The sequence below is a fragment of the Trichechus manatus genome, unplaced genomic scaffold, assembly GCF_000243295.1.
Source record: "Trichechus manatus latirostris isolate Lorelei unplaced genomic scaffold, TriManLat1.0 scaffold00141, whole genome shotgun sequence".
In the NCBI taxonomy this organism is placed as follows: domain Eukaryota; kingdom Metazoa; phylum Chordata; class Mammalia; order Sirenia; family Trichechidae; genus Trichechus; species Trichechus manatus.
Window position 1 is genome coordinate 4,817,603 of NW_004444077.1, and position 13,439 is coordinate 4,831,041.

The window sequence follows — 13,439 nt, forward strand, 5'->3', positions numbered from 1 at the left end:
TTAGAAAGGAACCCTGGTGGTGCAACAGTTAAGCTCTTGACTGCTAACCAAAAAGTTAACAGTTCAAACCCATCCAGCAGCTCTGTGGGAGAAAGACCTGGTGATCCGCTCCCATAAAGATTACAGCTAAGAAAACCCTGTGGGGCAGCTCTACTCTATCACATGGGGTCACTATGAGTTGGAATTGACTTGACAGTACCCAGCAACAACAATAATTAGAAGTTCACCAATGTTGACAGCCTCTATGAGCCAAAGAAAGTGGGTTGTAATTCTTTGGAAGCTCAGCATCACCTCAATTACAATAAGAATGCCTTATTTACCTCCTTTGTCCCAATATACAACATCAGAAAATGAAATGTATTTATTTACATGCACACACAATACAAAGAGATCAACATAGGCAATTTACTGTTAAGAAAGTCACGAGATTCCATTGCAATTTGTAGAAGTATTTTTCAGTTCTGACAATCATGTCCATGATTTAGATTTAATCATTTGATCCTGATTTTTATTGGAAAATCAAAAGAAATAATTTAATTTTCTGGCTGCAATGTATTAGCATTTCTCTTCATATTATCCGAATTTAAAATCTATGCCACATGACTGGGAAATTAAATTTTCTCATTGTTAAAAATGATCAGAATAATTCAGCAGTATGCCTCCAGGTTACAGTTTCTCTAATTACCTTGTATCCTGAATTCTTAATTAATTATATTCTGAGACGTGAAAAAAATCCTTTGTGCTCAGAGCCCATCTGAAGTCTTTTTCTGTGCTAGGTAAATTATTTACACAGTAAATCTTATCACTGCATTTCAGTTTTGTCCCTGAAGTTGCTGCCCTTTTGGTCATTTTAATCTCGCTCCTCTCAAAGTCAATTTCCCACCATTTAGAACAAGCTTCCAGACCATTAGTCTTCCCACACACCAGGATCCTGTCACCTGTCACTGAATTCCTTTGTGACCTAGTTAAATGCAGTCTCTTTCTGGGTCACAGAAATGATACAGCCTTAAAGTCTCTGCCTCAAAAGGGAGATCCCAAAATTGATCAGAAACTCAGCTTCATTAGAAAATGGCTGAGAGATGATGAGCCTCAATAAGGATAAGCAATGACATCAAAGCCCTGCACCTCCTATCTGTGCGAAACACATTTATTTAAACAAGAAGCTGGATAATACTCCAAACAGTTTTCTCAGAAAACATGACTCCAGAGGAACACATGAGCTTAATTTAAAGGACTTTTCTTATTTATTTATCTTTTAAATCATAATGAACTGAACTATTTCTCCCCCAGCTAGACTAGAGGGGACCTCTGCGCTGGAAATGATTAAAGCCCCTTCTACACAGTGAGATCTGAATGGAAATTAGAAAAATAAGGTGTAGCTACCATTTGAGTGCCTACTTTGTCAGGCACTAATTGTGCTCATGAGGAACTTGTACACAGACCCAGAGGCAGTAGTTCCAATAAAACAAGAGGATACTGCATGGTTTAAAATAAAGAAAGGTGTGCGTCAGGGTTGTATTCTTTCCCCATACTTATTCAATCTGTATGCTGAGCAAATAATCCGAGAAGCTGGGCTACATGAAGAAGAATGTGGCATCAGGTGTGGTGAAAGACTCATGAGCGACCTGTGATATGCAGAAGACACAACCTTGCTTGCTGAAACTGAAGAGGACTTGAAGCACTTACTGATGAAGATCAAAGACTACAGCCTTCAGTATAGATTACACCTCAATATAAAGAAAAATTCTCATAACTCGACCAGTAAACAACATCATGATAAACGGAGAAAAGACTGAAGTTGTCAATGCTTTCATTTTACTTGGATCCACAATCAGTGCCCATGGAAGCAGCAGTCAGGAAATCAAACTTTGCATTATAAGACTCACAGATAGCCCATTGTTTATCTACGACAAGACCAGATTCTCCGCATTCCCATTTCTTGCCTTTAGACTCACTAAGCAGGCACCACAGAAGAAAGCCCTGGTGATCTGTTTCTGTAAAGATTACCCTATGGAGCAGTTCTACTCTGTAACACATGGGGTCACCAGGAGTCAGAATCTACTAGAAGGCAAGGGATTTGGTTTTGGGTTTTCCAGAGAATCGTCTGGCCTCAATGTAAAACATTCTGATTTATTACCCATGGATGTCACCCTTTCACCTCACCTGTTTTTTTTCTGGCCTTTTTTACTCTCAGTCTCTAGAAAAGAAAAATGTCTTTTCCCTAATTTTCGAGATGCTTGCTGATCTAACGGTGGAGCGTTCTCCCTATTACCTTGGGCATCCCCCTTATTGCAGTAATCTCACTCCCCCTTTTCTTTCTGAATATAGCCTCTCCCTATCAAAGTCTGGATTTTTTTTTTTTTTTAATTTGACAGTGATTAGTAATGCACCCAAGTTCAAACAGCTGGAATGTATCAGAGTCCAGGTCAAAAATCTAAGGCAGTGCTTCTCAGATGTCAATGTGTATTTGAATCACCTGGGGAGCTTGTTAATACGCTGATTCTGACTTGCTGGGTCTGGAATTCTGTAGTTCCAGCAAGCTCCCAGATGCTGCTGATGCTGCTGGTCTCTGGACCCTGATTTGAGGAATGAAGTACTAGACCCTGACTCCATAGTCTCACAAACTCTCCGTTATGGCTCCTCTAAATGTTCCTTTTTTGTTTTCAACCAACGTAAGATAGTATGGAAATTCATGTTTTAAGGATTCCTTGTGTTCTACATCACAGAGCTAAACTATTTCAAGGTTAAAGGTTGTGGAGTAATGATGTTCAGACATGACGTGATGCAATGAGTACCTCAGTATTCAGGCTCTGTAGAATCTACTTACGTTTTTCTAGATAACATCTATTGTTTCTGGAGTTTCCTGACCAAACATGCAACCCAAAAGCCAGGCATTTGGTGTTTCAGAGGAAACAGGTTCTTGGTGACTCTGTCAGCCAGCTGTCTGGCCCTCTATGAGCCATGCCTTTCCTTTGGGTCCCCATTCCTGGAGAGGCAGAAAAGAACAGTGCAGGTGACAATGTTTATAGGAGCAGAGGATAAAGGGGTCAGTTCTTATGGTGGTAGCAAAGAGCCGTAGCAGTCCCCAACCTGGGATCTCCAGAGGGTCTGGAGCAGCAATACGGTGTTTGGAAAATGGGGCCAGCTCCATGAGTTTATGGGGAGAGTGAGTTATATAGGTTTGCTACCTAGGATGCGTAACTATTGGTGGGATTATTATTTTGTTAGACAATTTGAAGGCAATTAAAACGGGAGGAACTCCAGAATTAAAAATTGACATAAGCTTTGACCTAAAAAGTCTATTTCCAGAAATCTATCCCACAGAAATTCTAAATCGTGTGCACATCTGTACAAGGATGTTCATAGGAACACTGTAATATCTAAACATTAAAACAGTCCATCAATAAGGGAGTGATTAAATAAATTATAAAATAAATATGATATGGAAAACAATGCAGCCATTAAAAAGGATACAGCACTGACAGTATGTCCAAGATGTATTGTTAAGTGAACACAGCAAGTTTCACGACAATATATGAAATAGGATCCTATTTATGTAGCACCCGCCATCTGAGTATGTGTGATTGTACATATATAGGGAGTCTTCATTATCTGAATCCCTCACAGTTTTGAGGTTGAGTGGGGAAGTAAAGGTAGTCATATAAAGAAAATATCTACCAATAGACTGAAAACTTGTGAAAATAGTCTTCACTCCAACATCTCTCTCTGCTAGGCACTAGAGTCTCACATCAAAGTCTGTCTCTTGCTGATTGTGGACTCCGTAAACTTAGCACCAATTCAATGCAACTGACTGCCAAATGAAAGGATGCATCTTGCAAAAGTTGCAGGATTTCATGAAGCTCAAGAAAGCATATGGGAGAGCAGTGTGAATCTTGTGGAATGCCATGGACCAAGGAAGTAAATCAGAAAACGTGTGAAAAGGAATTCACCAAGGAAGAGCACATAAAAGGCACTTGATAGAATAATTTCAATACCAAAATGATTTTTAAGAAAGGCCTCCTGTACTTTTAAAGGAATGATCCCATTTATTTTGCAGGTGGAGGTAGTGTAGGAAAGACTATTTCATGGTGGAGGGGACCTTTCCTTGCTTCTGTGTTTTCATCAGAAAGTAGTTGTATTAGTTTCCTGGGGCTGCCGTAACAAATCACCACTAACTGGGTGGCTTAAAACAGAAGTTTATTCTCTCACAGCTCTGGAGGCTAGAAGTGTGAAATCAAGGTGTCAGCAGGCCCATGCTTCTGACGGCTCTAGGGAAGAACCTTCCTGGCCTTTTCCTACTTTCTGGTGGTTGTTGGATCTCTGCCTCCTTTGTCACATGGCTTTCTTCCCTGCATCTGTGTCTCTCTGCCTCTTCTTATAAGGACACAAGTCACACTGAATTTAGGAACCATCCTAATCCAGTATGACCTCATTTTAACTAATTATGTCTGCAAAGATCCTGTTTCCAAACAAGGCCACATTCTGAGGTTCTAGGTAGACATGAATTTTGGGAGAGCATTATTCAACCCAGTACAGTACTCATCTATTACTTAGAGTAATATTAAAAACAAAAACAAACAAACATAAAGCAACTTCCAAGAGTATATTTATAAAGGTCCTCCTTTTATAGATATATGCCAATATATAAACAGATAGAAAATGGCCTGAGAGAATACACTTCTAATACTGGTGATTGTTTTTGGAGACATGGAATTATAGAAATTCTTTATGACCTTCTTTTGCCTGTTTTCATTTTCTCATTTTTGTAATGATTTTGCACTACTTTGGAAATCAGGAAAAAGAAAAAAATTAACAATGTAAAAAAAAAAAAACAAGGAAACAAGTTTCTTTAAAAATGTTTTTAAATTTTCTATTTGTAAGCCACTTGTTTGTGCTCAGCTTGTTAGGCTGCTTGGATTTTTGTGCCAGTTTGTTCCAAGTTATCCTTTATTGTTCGATATTAAGTTTGTTCCAACTCTTCTTTATTAAAAACAGTACTGAGCAGGCATAATTGGCTGAATATTAATTAGAATTCAAAAAGCAAGAGAATGGAGACAAAGTAGAAGAATTTTGAGAAATGGGCCAAAATGCTTCAAGATGCTTATCCAGGTTGGAAAGCTGCCCTGTTGTGCCCCAAAGCTACTAGTCATCCGAAACTAGTGAGCAGACATGACAATTTTGCTCAGGTAACTGATTTGACACAATTATTCTTTGACTAGCTTGTATTCAGGCAGGATGTTTTCGGCAGAGTCATTTTGTCCGGGTCCTTTGCTTCTATGGAGAAGGGCAGGTAAATGTTTGAGGAGCAGCACTCTGCAGGCCACACAAAGGACTCCAACGTACTCACAATGTATGTTGTGAAAAATGGACCTTGTTAATTGCTAAGCGTGTGGGCAAAAAGGGCTGTGTCCATTTGGTTGAAATTTCAGAGGAACTATGCCGAAAAGTGTTAACATAGCAGGCCCGAGACTGCTATCCTTTGAAAAGTCTGCTTGCAAGGTTGGCCCTTGGCGAGCACCTAGGAACTTGAATATCAGGGGGGTTCCTACCATTCCTTAACTGATAAGAGTGGCTTACTGTGCTAAACTGTGCAAACAACGTGATTCATACTGAACATCTGCTTTCCTTCTAGGAGTCTGGAATTTTGATATGTGCCAGGCAAATGGTGCCTGCTGTTGTTGTTAGGTGTCTTCAAATTGATTTTTCGACTCATAGCGACCCCAGGTGACAGAGTAGAACTGCCTATGGAGTTTCCTAGGCTATAATCTTTCCTGGAGAAGATCACCAGGTATTCTTCATGCAGAGCTGCTGGGTGAGTTTGAACTACCAACCTTTTAGTTTACAGCAGAGTGCTCAGCCATTGTGCCACCAGGGCTCCTTAAGGGTGCCTACCAGTTCCCAGTAAAAACCCTTGGCACTTCGTCTCTAATGAGCTTCCCTCATTGACAATATTTCACACAACTCCTTGCTGGAGGAATTAAGTGCATCTTGTGTGACTCCACAGGAAGAGGACCCTTGGAAGCTTGTGCCTGTTTTCTCCCAGACTTTGACCCACGCACCTTTTCCCTTTGCCATTGTTCTTTGCATCCTTTTGTTGTAATAAATCATAACTATGAGTCTGACTAAATGCTATGTCTTATGAGTTCTCCTAGCAAATCATCAAACCTGAGGGTCACTTTAAGGACCCCTGACACATGGATAGGGGAAAAAAAAAAAAGTGATCTTCATGCAGAGAACTATTTCCAAGCTAGAAAGAAGCCCTTTTATCTCAAAGAACCAGCATGAATGAAGATAGAAACATTTGCTAAATTATGTGAAACAACCTACTGACCCTTCCCACTGGCCTCCAGCAGATCTTCCCACATGGTACTTCTAACTGCAGGTCCCAGCTTTCCCTATTCTATTTTCTCAGAAACTTAGGAGTTGGAGGCCAAAGGAAGTCTCCAAAGGTAAGAGTTGACTGTAAGCAAATGAGGGGTCTGAAAGAAGAAAACTTAGAAAACCAAGAGACAAATAAATCACTGGTTTCTTCGTCTCCTCAGTGAGCATTTACCAAGTGTTTGTTGTTACCTGCCACTGAGTCTGCCCCTGGCTCATGGCAACCCCATGCACAATGGAACAAAATGCTGCCCAGTTCTGTGCCATCCCCATGACTGGTTGTGGATCAGACCACTGTGATCCATAGGGTTTTCACTGGCTGATTTTTGGAAGTAGATGCCAGGCTTCTCTTCCTAGTACATCTTAATCTGGAAGGCTGTTCAGCATCATAGCAACACACAAGCCTCCACTGACAGATGAGTGGTGGCTGCACATGAGGTATGTTGGTCAGGAATTGAACTTGGGTCTCCTGCATGGAAGATGAGAATTCTACCACCGAACTACCCATGCCTCTTATCATACACTTATCAAGTGTAGTGCTGTATAAAAAAGCAGGGGTTTTGGGCTGACCTTCGTGCAAATTCTGGTTCTGTCATTAACTAGCTGAGTGTCCTTGTGCAAATTATTTAACCTGAGTCTTAACCTGCAAAGATTTATTTTGACCATTAAAAGAATAATGAGTAAATGTCCCCTACATTTCAGGAACCTTGTAGGGTTTGCTCAAGGGATTCTTATTGCTGTGATATTAGGTAAGACTTCCTTCAAAGAGCATGTTTTGCGAAAGAACAAGGAAAACCCCAGCAAACGTTTCCTCTGAAGCTTAGCTGTTTATGCTTCTGGGATTCTATGACAAGTCCTGCTGGACATTCAGCAGACCAGGCTCAAAGGAGTTCTATCCAGCACAGGGTTGGGCAGATCTGTAAAATGGAGATCCCTACATTACAGGATTCTTTTGAGGATTAAATCTTATCACATTTGTGAGATCATTTCCAAATGGTTCCAAATGCCAAGAATTTTTATTCCACTTCGAATGATACAACATGTACTTTCTTCCAACTTTAAAAGCATAATGGCTTTCTCTTTTCTCTATCCCCAGGACACCAAGGCTATTTCTTAAACTGACATCTCTGAGTGGCTCTAAGGAGCCCTGGTGGTGCAGTGGTTAAGCACTTGGCTGCTAAAGGAAAGGTTGGTGGTTCAAACCCATCAGCCACTCCTCTGGAGAAAGCTTGGCAGTCTGCTTTCATAAAGTTCTACTTTGCACTATAGGGTTACTATGAGTCAGAATTCACTCAATGACAATGGGTTTTGGGTTGCTCTATCACTTTTGAGTTAAGGATGGAGATTTAAACTAATGCTCCTTCTGCTGAAGATGGCTAAATGAAAACCACAGACAGAAATACTTTCCTGGTACTCAATTCATGAACACACCACTATTCTGCTAGGTTGAAAGACAGGCCGCTTAATCATTTTCAACACCTTCCTCTCCTTGAGTCCTCCTCATTACAGATACTAAATTTACCAAAATGAGAAAGAATTTGTGAGGTCAAAGGGATTTAGCTGGAGGTAATTTATTGCTTTTTCATTCAAAAATGGTTAATGTGGGGCAGATATTGTACTGGTAAACTGAGATACAAAGACATTAAAGACATAACTCTACCTTGAAGTAGCTTATAGCCCAATTAGGGGAGCCAGTGCTGTGCGGGAGCTCTCCTACTGGTTTGCCAGAGCTGACTGCTAGACTTCCAGCAATTCTGTGAGCCAGGTGACATAACGTTGGTAGCCTGAAATTAGCCAAGGTAGGAGTAGATTTATATCACAGAAATAGGCAAATGCAACAAATTGGGGCTCCCCCTGCTTGCATACCATGGGAAGACAGCCAAGTGACCAGAGGATTTCAGTGCAGTGGAATACTGCGAAAGGCGAGCTCTGAGAGTACAGAGCCAGGCACCTAACTACCAGCCCGGTAAAGAGAAGGCAAATGCCCAGCCAGAAGCCATCCCCAGGCACGTGGCTCCATGGTTCCGGATTCCGGTCAGCGGGGGCAGGTGGAGTCCTATCGCTGGCTGCAAGCAGGGCCCACTCCAGTGTAGCTTGTGCAGCCTAAGGAGGTGACTTTTCAAGGCAGGGACTCAGGGTGATGCTTAAAGCCAGCTCTCCCTTACCAAGAAAAGGCAAAGGTGTACTCCACCCCTTCCGGAGTCCTTCCTGGTCTCAGGCTTACATCTTGTGACGTCACTTCCTCTTTACATTATTGATTTGAGTCCACTCCCCCACCCACCCCCGCAAACTTCCTATGTATATTTTAATCTCGTATAGAAAATTTTCTGGAGTTTTTTGGAGGAATACTTAACTGCTAATTGAGCCTCCTTTTTTCTTTTTTTTTTTAATTTGAGGGAGAGGAGCAAGTACGGAGATGTTGCCTAGAAGGGGCGGGGCTTTGGTTAGGAGCGATTTCTATGGAGGTAGGACTTAATGACCCTTATTTGTTTAAGCCTCCAGCACTGTTTTCATTGTTCACATCAGGGAAAAACCCCACAGGGTATGTGCCCAGTAAGAAGTTACATTAGATTCCAACATAGGTGCTCCAGAACTAATGGATGTCTTTCTCGAGGTAAAGAGTCCCTGAAAACACCCCCCGCCCCCAGAGGTGTGAAGGGGAAGCTCTCAGACCAGAGACTCCTCTGTTTAAGAGGCAGACTAGGGCTAAAGAAGGAGCCCTAGTGATACAGTGGTTAAGCGCTCACCTGCTGACCCGCCAAAGTTTCGTGGTTCACCCACCCAGCAGCTCTGTGGGAGAAAGACCTGGGGATCTGCTCCCATAAAGCTTACAGCCGAGAAAACTCTATGGGGCAGTTACACTCTATTACATGAGGTCACTATGAGTTGCTATCGACTTGACGACATCTAACAACAACAGGGTTAAAAAGCTTGCTTGGTCTTTCCACCATGGACTGCAGGGTGACCTTTGAAGTGCCATGTAAGCAATTAACTAAAGACAAGTAAAAGGAAACACTTAAAAAGAGTCAACAACACAATTGCTAATTTCTTTTTTTTTTTTTTTTTACTTGAAAACTTGTTTTAACCATCAAATTTTGGCAGTTACAAACCTGTACACTGTTGGGGCTTTTATTTATTTTTGGCTGTCTTTTTTTTTTTTTTTCTTTCATTTTTTTAGAAAAGGAACACAAGACTGAATACTGCCAACAGCAATATATGCAGGAACAAATCCATTTCCATCAGGGACAAGACTCACTTTAAGTGTTAGCTTTCCCCTTTGCATAAGCTTTGGTGTGTGATGTGTGTGCAAGTTCAGGTGAGTGAGCACGTGTGTGTGAAGAAACGACATGCCTCATTCTGAATTTGAAATGGTACAAAAATCAAGTACTTAGTAACTGGGCAAAACACACTTATTTTTTAAAAAAGTCAATAATAACATTTTCTTGAAAACAGAAAAAGTTAAACGAAAACAGCAGAATCAAAGGAAGATTACGGTACAGTTTGAAATGATTAAAGAACATCATTTGCAAATCTAAAATCCTTTGTGTGTGTGTGTGTCTGTGTAGAGTTACCTCAAAGTTTGCAGGCCAAAAACTTGGATGACTTAGAATTCTATTTGATCCCCCCCAAATTAAAGCATCCTGATAGGCATCAAATGCAGTTATCTACAAAAGCCTGGAAAATTGAAACCATTATATACAATTTTATAAACATTTTAAACACCAAAACATACATCTTTTACAAACCAGCCTGTTTGCAACAGGTAAATTTACAAGACAATCTTTCTGATACAGTGCTTAAAAAAGAACTGCTTCCGTTTCCAAACACATTTGTCACTTCCCGAAATGCAGTAGTATGGGCTCATAAAATTGTTAAATAGTAGCAGTTCAGGTATTTGTTCGTTGGAACGGCACTACAGTACAGACTAATGGGTCCAAACACACTCCAAATGACTCTACGATTCTCTAGTGCATCCCAAACACTGGAAGAGACTAATTATGGCCTTTGTGTAATATTACATACTTGTAATTATTGCTTTTCATTATTACATAAGGAAAGACATATCTTATTCTTTTCCTATCTCTTAGCCAGCTGGCTAAATATTAACTGATGACAAACCCACAAACAGTGACTTTAAACCCCACAATTCCATAACCAGAGGCTTAAAGACATTGTGGATTTTCATCAGACTAATGTGCAGTTGAACATTGCAGGACACAAACCAGCAAAAATACATAACTGCCTTCTCAGAGACCACACAAAATGAGACACAGAAGAAATGCCTCCTCAAATCTCCATTTCCTACGGTTTGAAACATAAAACATGAAAAGACTAACCACCTTAGCAATATCTATGTGCCGAGAGGGCAGCGGAGTGAAGAGGCTAGACAATTATCTCGACAATCCATGCAAAAATGAACACTTGATCTTCCTGAATTATTTCACCTGAAAGTGTTTTCTGGATCTTAAATGATTTATTTTGATAATCTCTTTTCTCAATTTCCCTGACTTTGATTATGTAGACACAGCATTAGTGGGGGCAGCAGGTTGGGTTGTGTGGGAGTAAGTAGGAGGGGTCAATGGAATATTTTACTTCTTTTTTTTTTTCCAGATTGTGCTAGTAATTCCAAAGGGCAGTTCCACGTAAGTTTCAGGAATACATTATACATTCCCTTTCCAGGCCTTCACACTGAATCTCTGATAGGTTAAACCTTAAATGCATAGACTTGACCTATTCCTATCATTATGTTTTCTAGAATGGCATTTCATGGGTACACGGAAGGCTGATGCAGAAGGAATCTAGCAGCCAAATACTCGTAGAGGAAAGAGAGTAAATCAAACATCTACTTTTATTCATCTTTTACTACCCTATGACTCCTACTTATTATATGACAAATACCAACAATCCACCTACCCTCTACCTAACCATAACGTGTGCAATACAGGTAAAGTGCCTACAACAGGTTATGGAAAAATGGCTCCCAGGAGGTAGCACATGTTAGAAAAAGGGAAACACAATAAATGGCTTAAATATTTTCCACGTGGTTCATTAGGGTGGCAGGGTAGGAACTGAAACTGACCTGTAGGGGGAAAACAAAAAGAAAAACAAAAATGGACCCAGTGGGTAATATCATTATCAAAGTTTCACCACTATGTATAACTGGTCTGAGTTCAGTTGTGTAATGATCATTCCACCGCCATTTTAGAAAACATCCATTTGGCAAAAGTAGGATTTTGATAAATGTCCAAAGAAATGTGTGAATTCTGTAACTGTGACCTTGCTAGAGGGCCTGCAAGGAAACATCAGATTGTGAGGCTGCCAGAGAAATAGTCTCCATGAGTTCTCTTTCCTAGCATATTCCAAAGCAGGAATGACAGGAAGGTAGAAGGTCTAGCAGAAGCAGGTGGCTACCATGCCCAGGGCAGTTCAGTGGTGAGTAGTGTTATGTAGAAAGAATATCGACCAAATGGACAGGTTCTAGTCCCTGCTCAGCCACTTAACTTCCTGTACAACCATAGGCAAGTCCCTTTCCCTCTCTGCGCTTGTTTCCTCTTTTATAAAATAAGGGGATTGAACTAGCAGAGCTTACGGTCCCTTCTAGCTCTTTGAATTAGCAATCATCCCATCTAGCTCCATCTTGGCCTCCCTACGGACCATTTCTTAATCTATAGGGAAATCTAATTTTCCAAAGAGTGAAGAGATATGATGTGTTTAAAGATAATGCAATCAAAATATAACACATACTTGTCTGTATATATGTAGTTGCAGAGATACTCTGCTGTAGAAAATCAGGGGATGATGTTCTGAAGAAAGAGGTATTTTATATAGGTCAGAGGAAAGAGGGGTGTGATTTTCTTTAGTGATTTCACAACTGCATTAGGATCTATTTATTCCTTCATTACGGTGTCAGTCAGGCCTTCTCCCTCGAAGAGATGCTGTGTAAGCAGTGGTGAGCTGCCAGCATTAATCTTGGTCTAATATTTCCTAGGGGCAAGGAATGAATTGTTGGTTTTACTTTGATGCTTTCTATGTCATTGCATTATTAAAAGTATAACAGTGATTCTATTCGAGAACGTTAGTTTGTCATTGTCTCCGTGATTCTTGCAAATGTACTTCTTACATAAGAAAAATACCAAAGACTTTATTTTCAAAAGCAGCCTTAGTGAAATCAATTTATTTCAAGACCACGGTGCAGATAATACGTCTGCGAGGAGATGTGACCAAGAGACAGGAAGAGCAGAAAGGCTGAAAAACCTGTCAAGTGTGTCCACTTCCTCAGGAAGCTGGGGAATGAAAAGGGAATTCTCCAAGGGACGGTTCAGAAACACTGACTCTTACAAAGAAGTAAGTGGATTAAATACAACTGAAACAACTAAAAATGTGTCTGAGTGGATGATAGGCAGACTTGGGACAGTACAATTTACACACCAATGCCATATGTCATCTGAAACTGCGGACACAGAGATTTGCTCATTAAGCAGATAGTGCAAATGTGCATTTATTTACCACGGCCACTGCACGCGCGGCCATAATGTGATCGAAACAAAAGAGGAAAGTCTTTCACTCAACTTGTCAGCTTGAAGTTTTGAGTATTGTGTTATTGTATTTCCAGTGGAATAATTCTCCCGTCAATTTTGGAAATTCATGGCCAAAGCCTGTATGTCAGGTGAGAGGAGAATCCCAGGGTATAATTAAACATGACATATTTTTCAAATAGAGATTAGAACTGGAAAATTGTAACAAAATACTGTTTTTAAAAAGCACAGTTTTGTTTTGTGTTAATAGAAATGGCGGTACCAAAATAAAGTCAACTGAACCAGAGTAAAAATATGGCATTTGGTGTTTCTCTAACATCATAGAGATCAGAGAAATTGGAAGTTCAGCCTCATTGGCAGGGTTTTCAACATGGTCCACATCCCAAAACCTTCACGTTAGCCTTCCTCAAGAGCAGCCTTATTGAGTGCAAGCACATATTTGTATGTAGGCCCACACACAGACACTATTATAATTTATACACAGCAACTAATCTACTTTCTTCTTTTTTTTAAACATAATTGCAT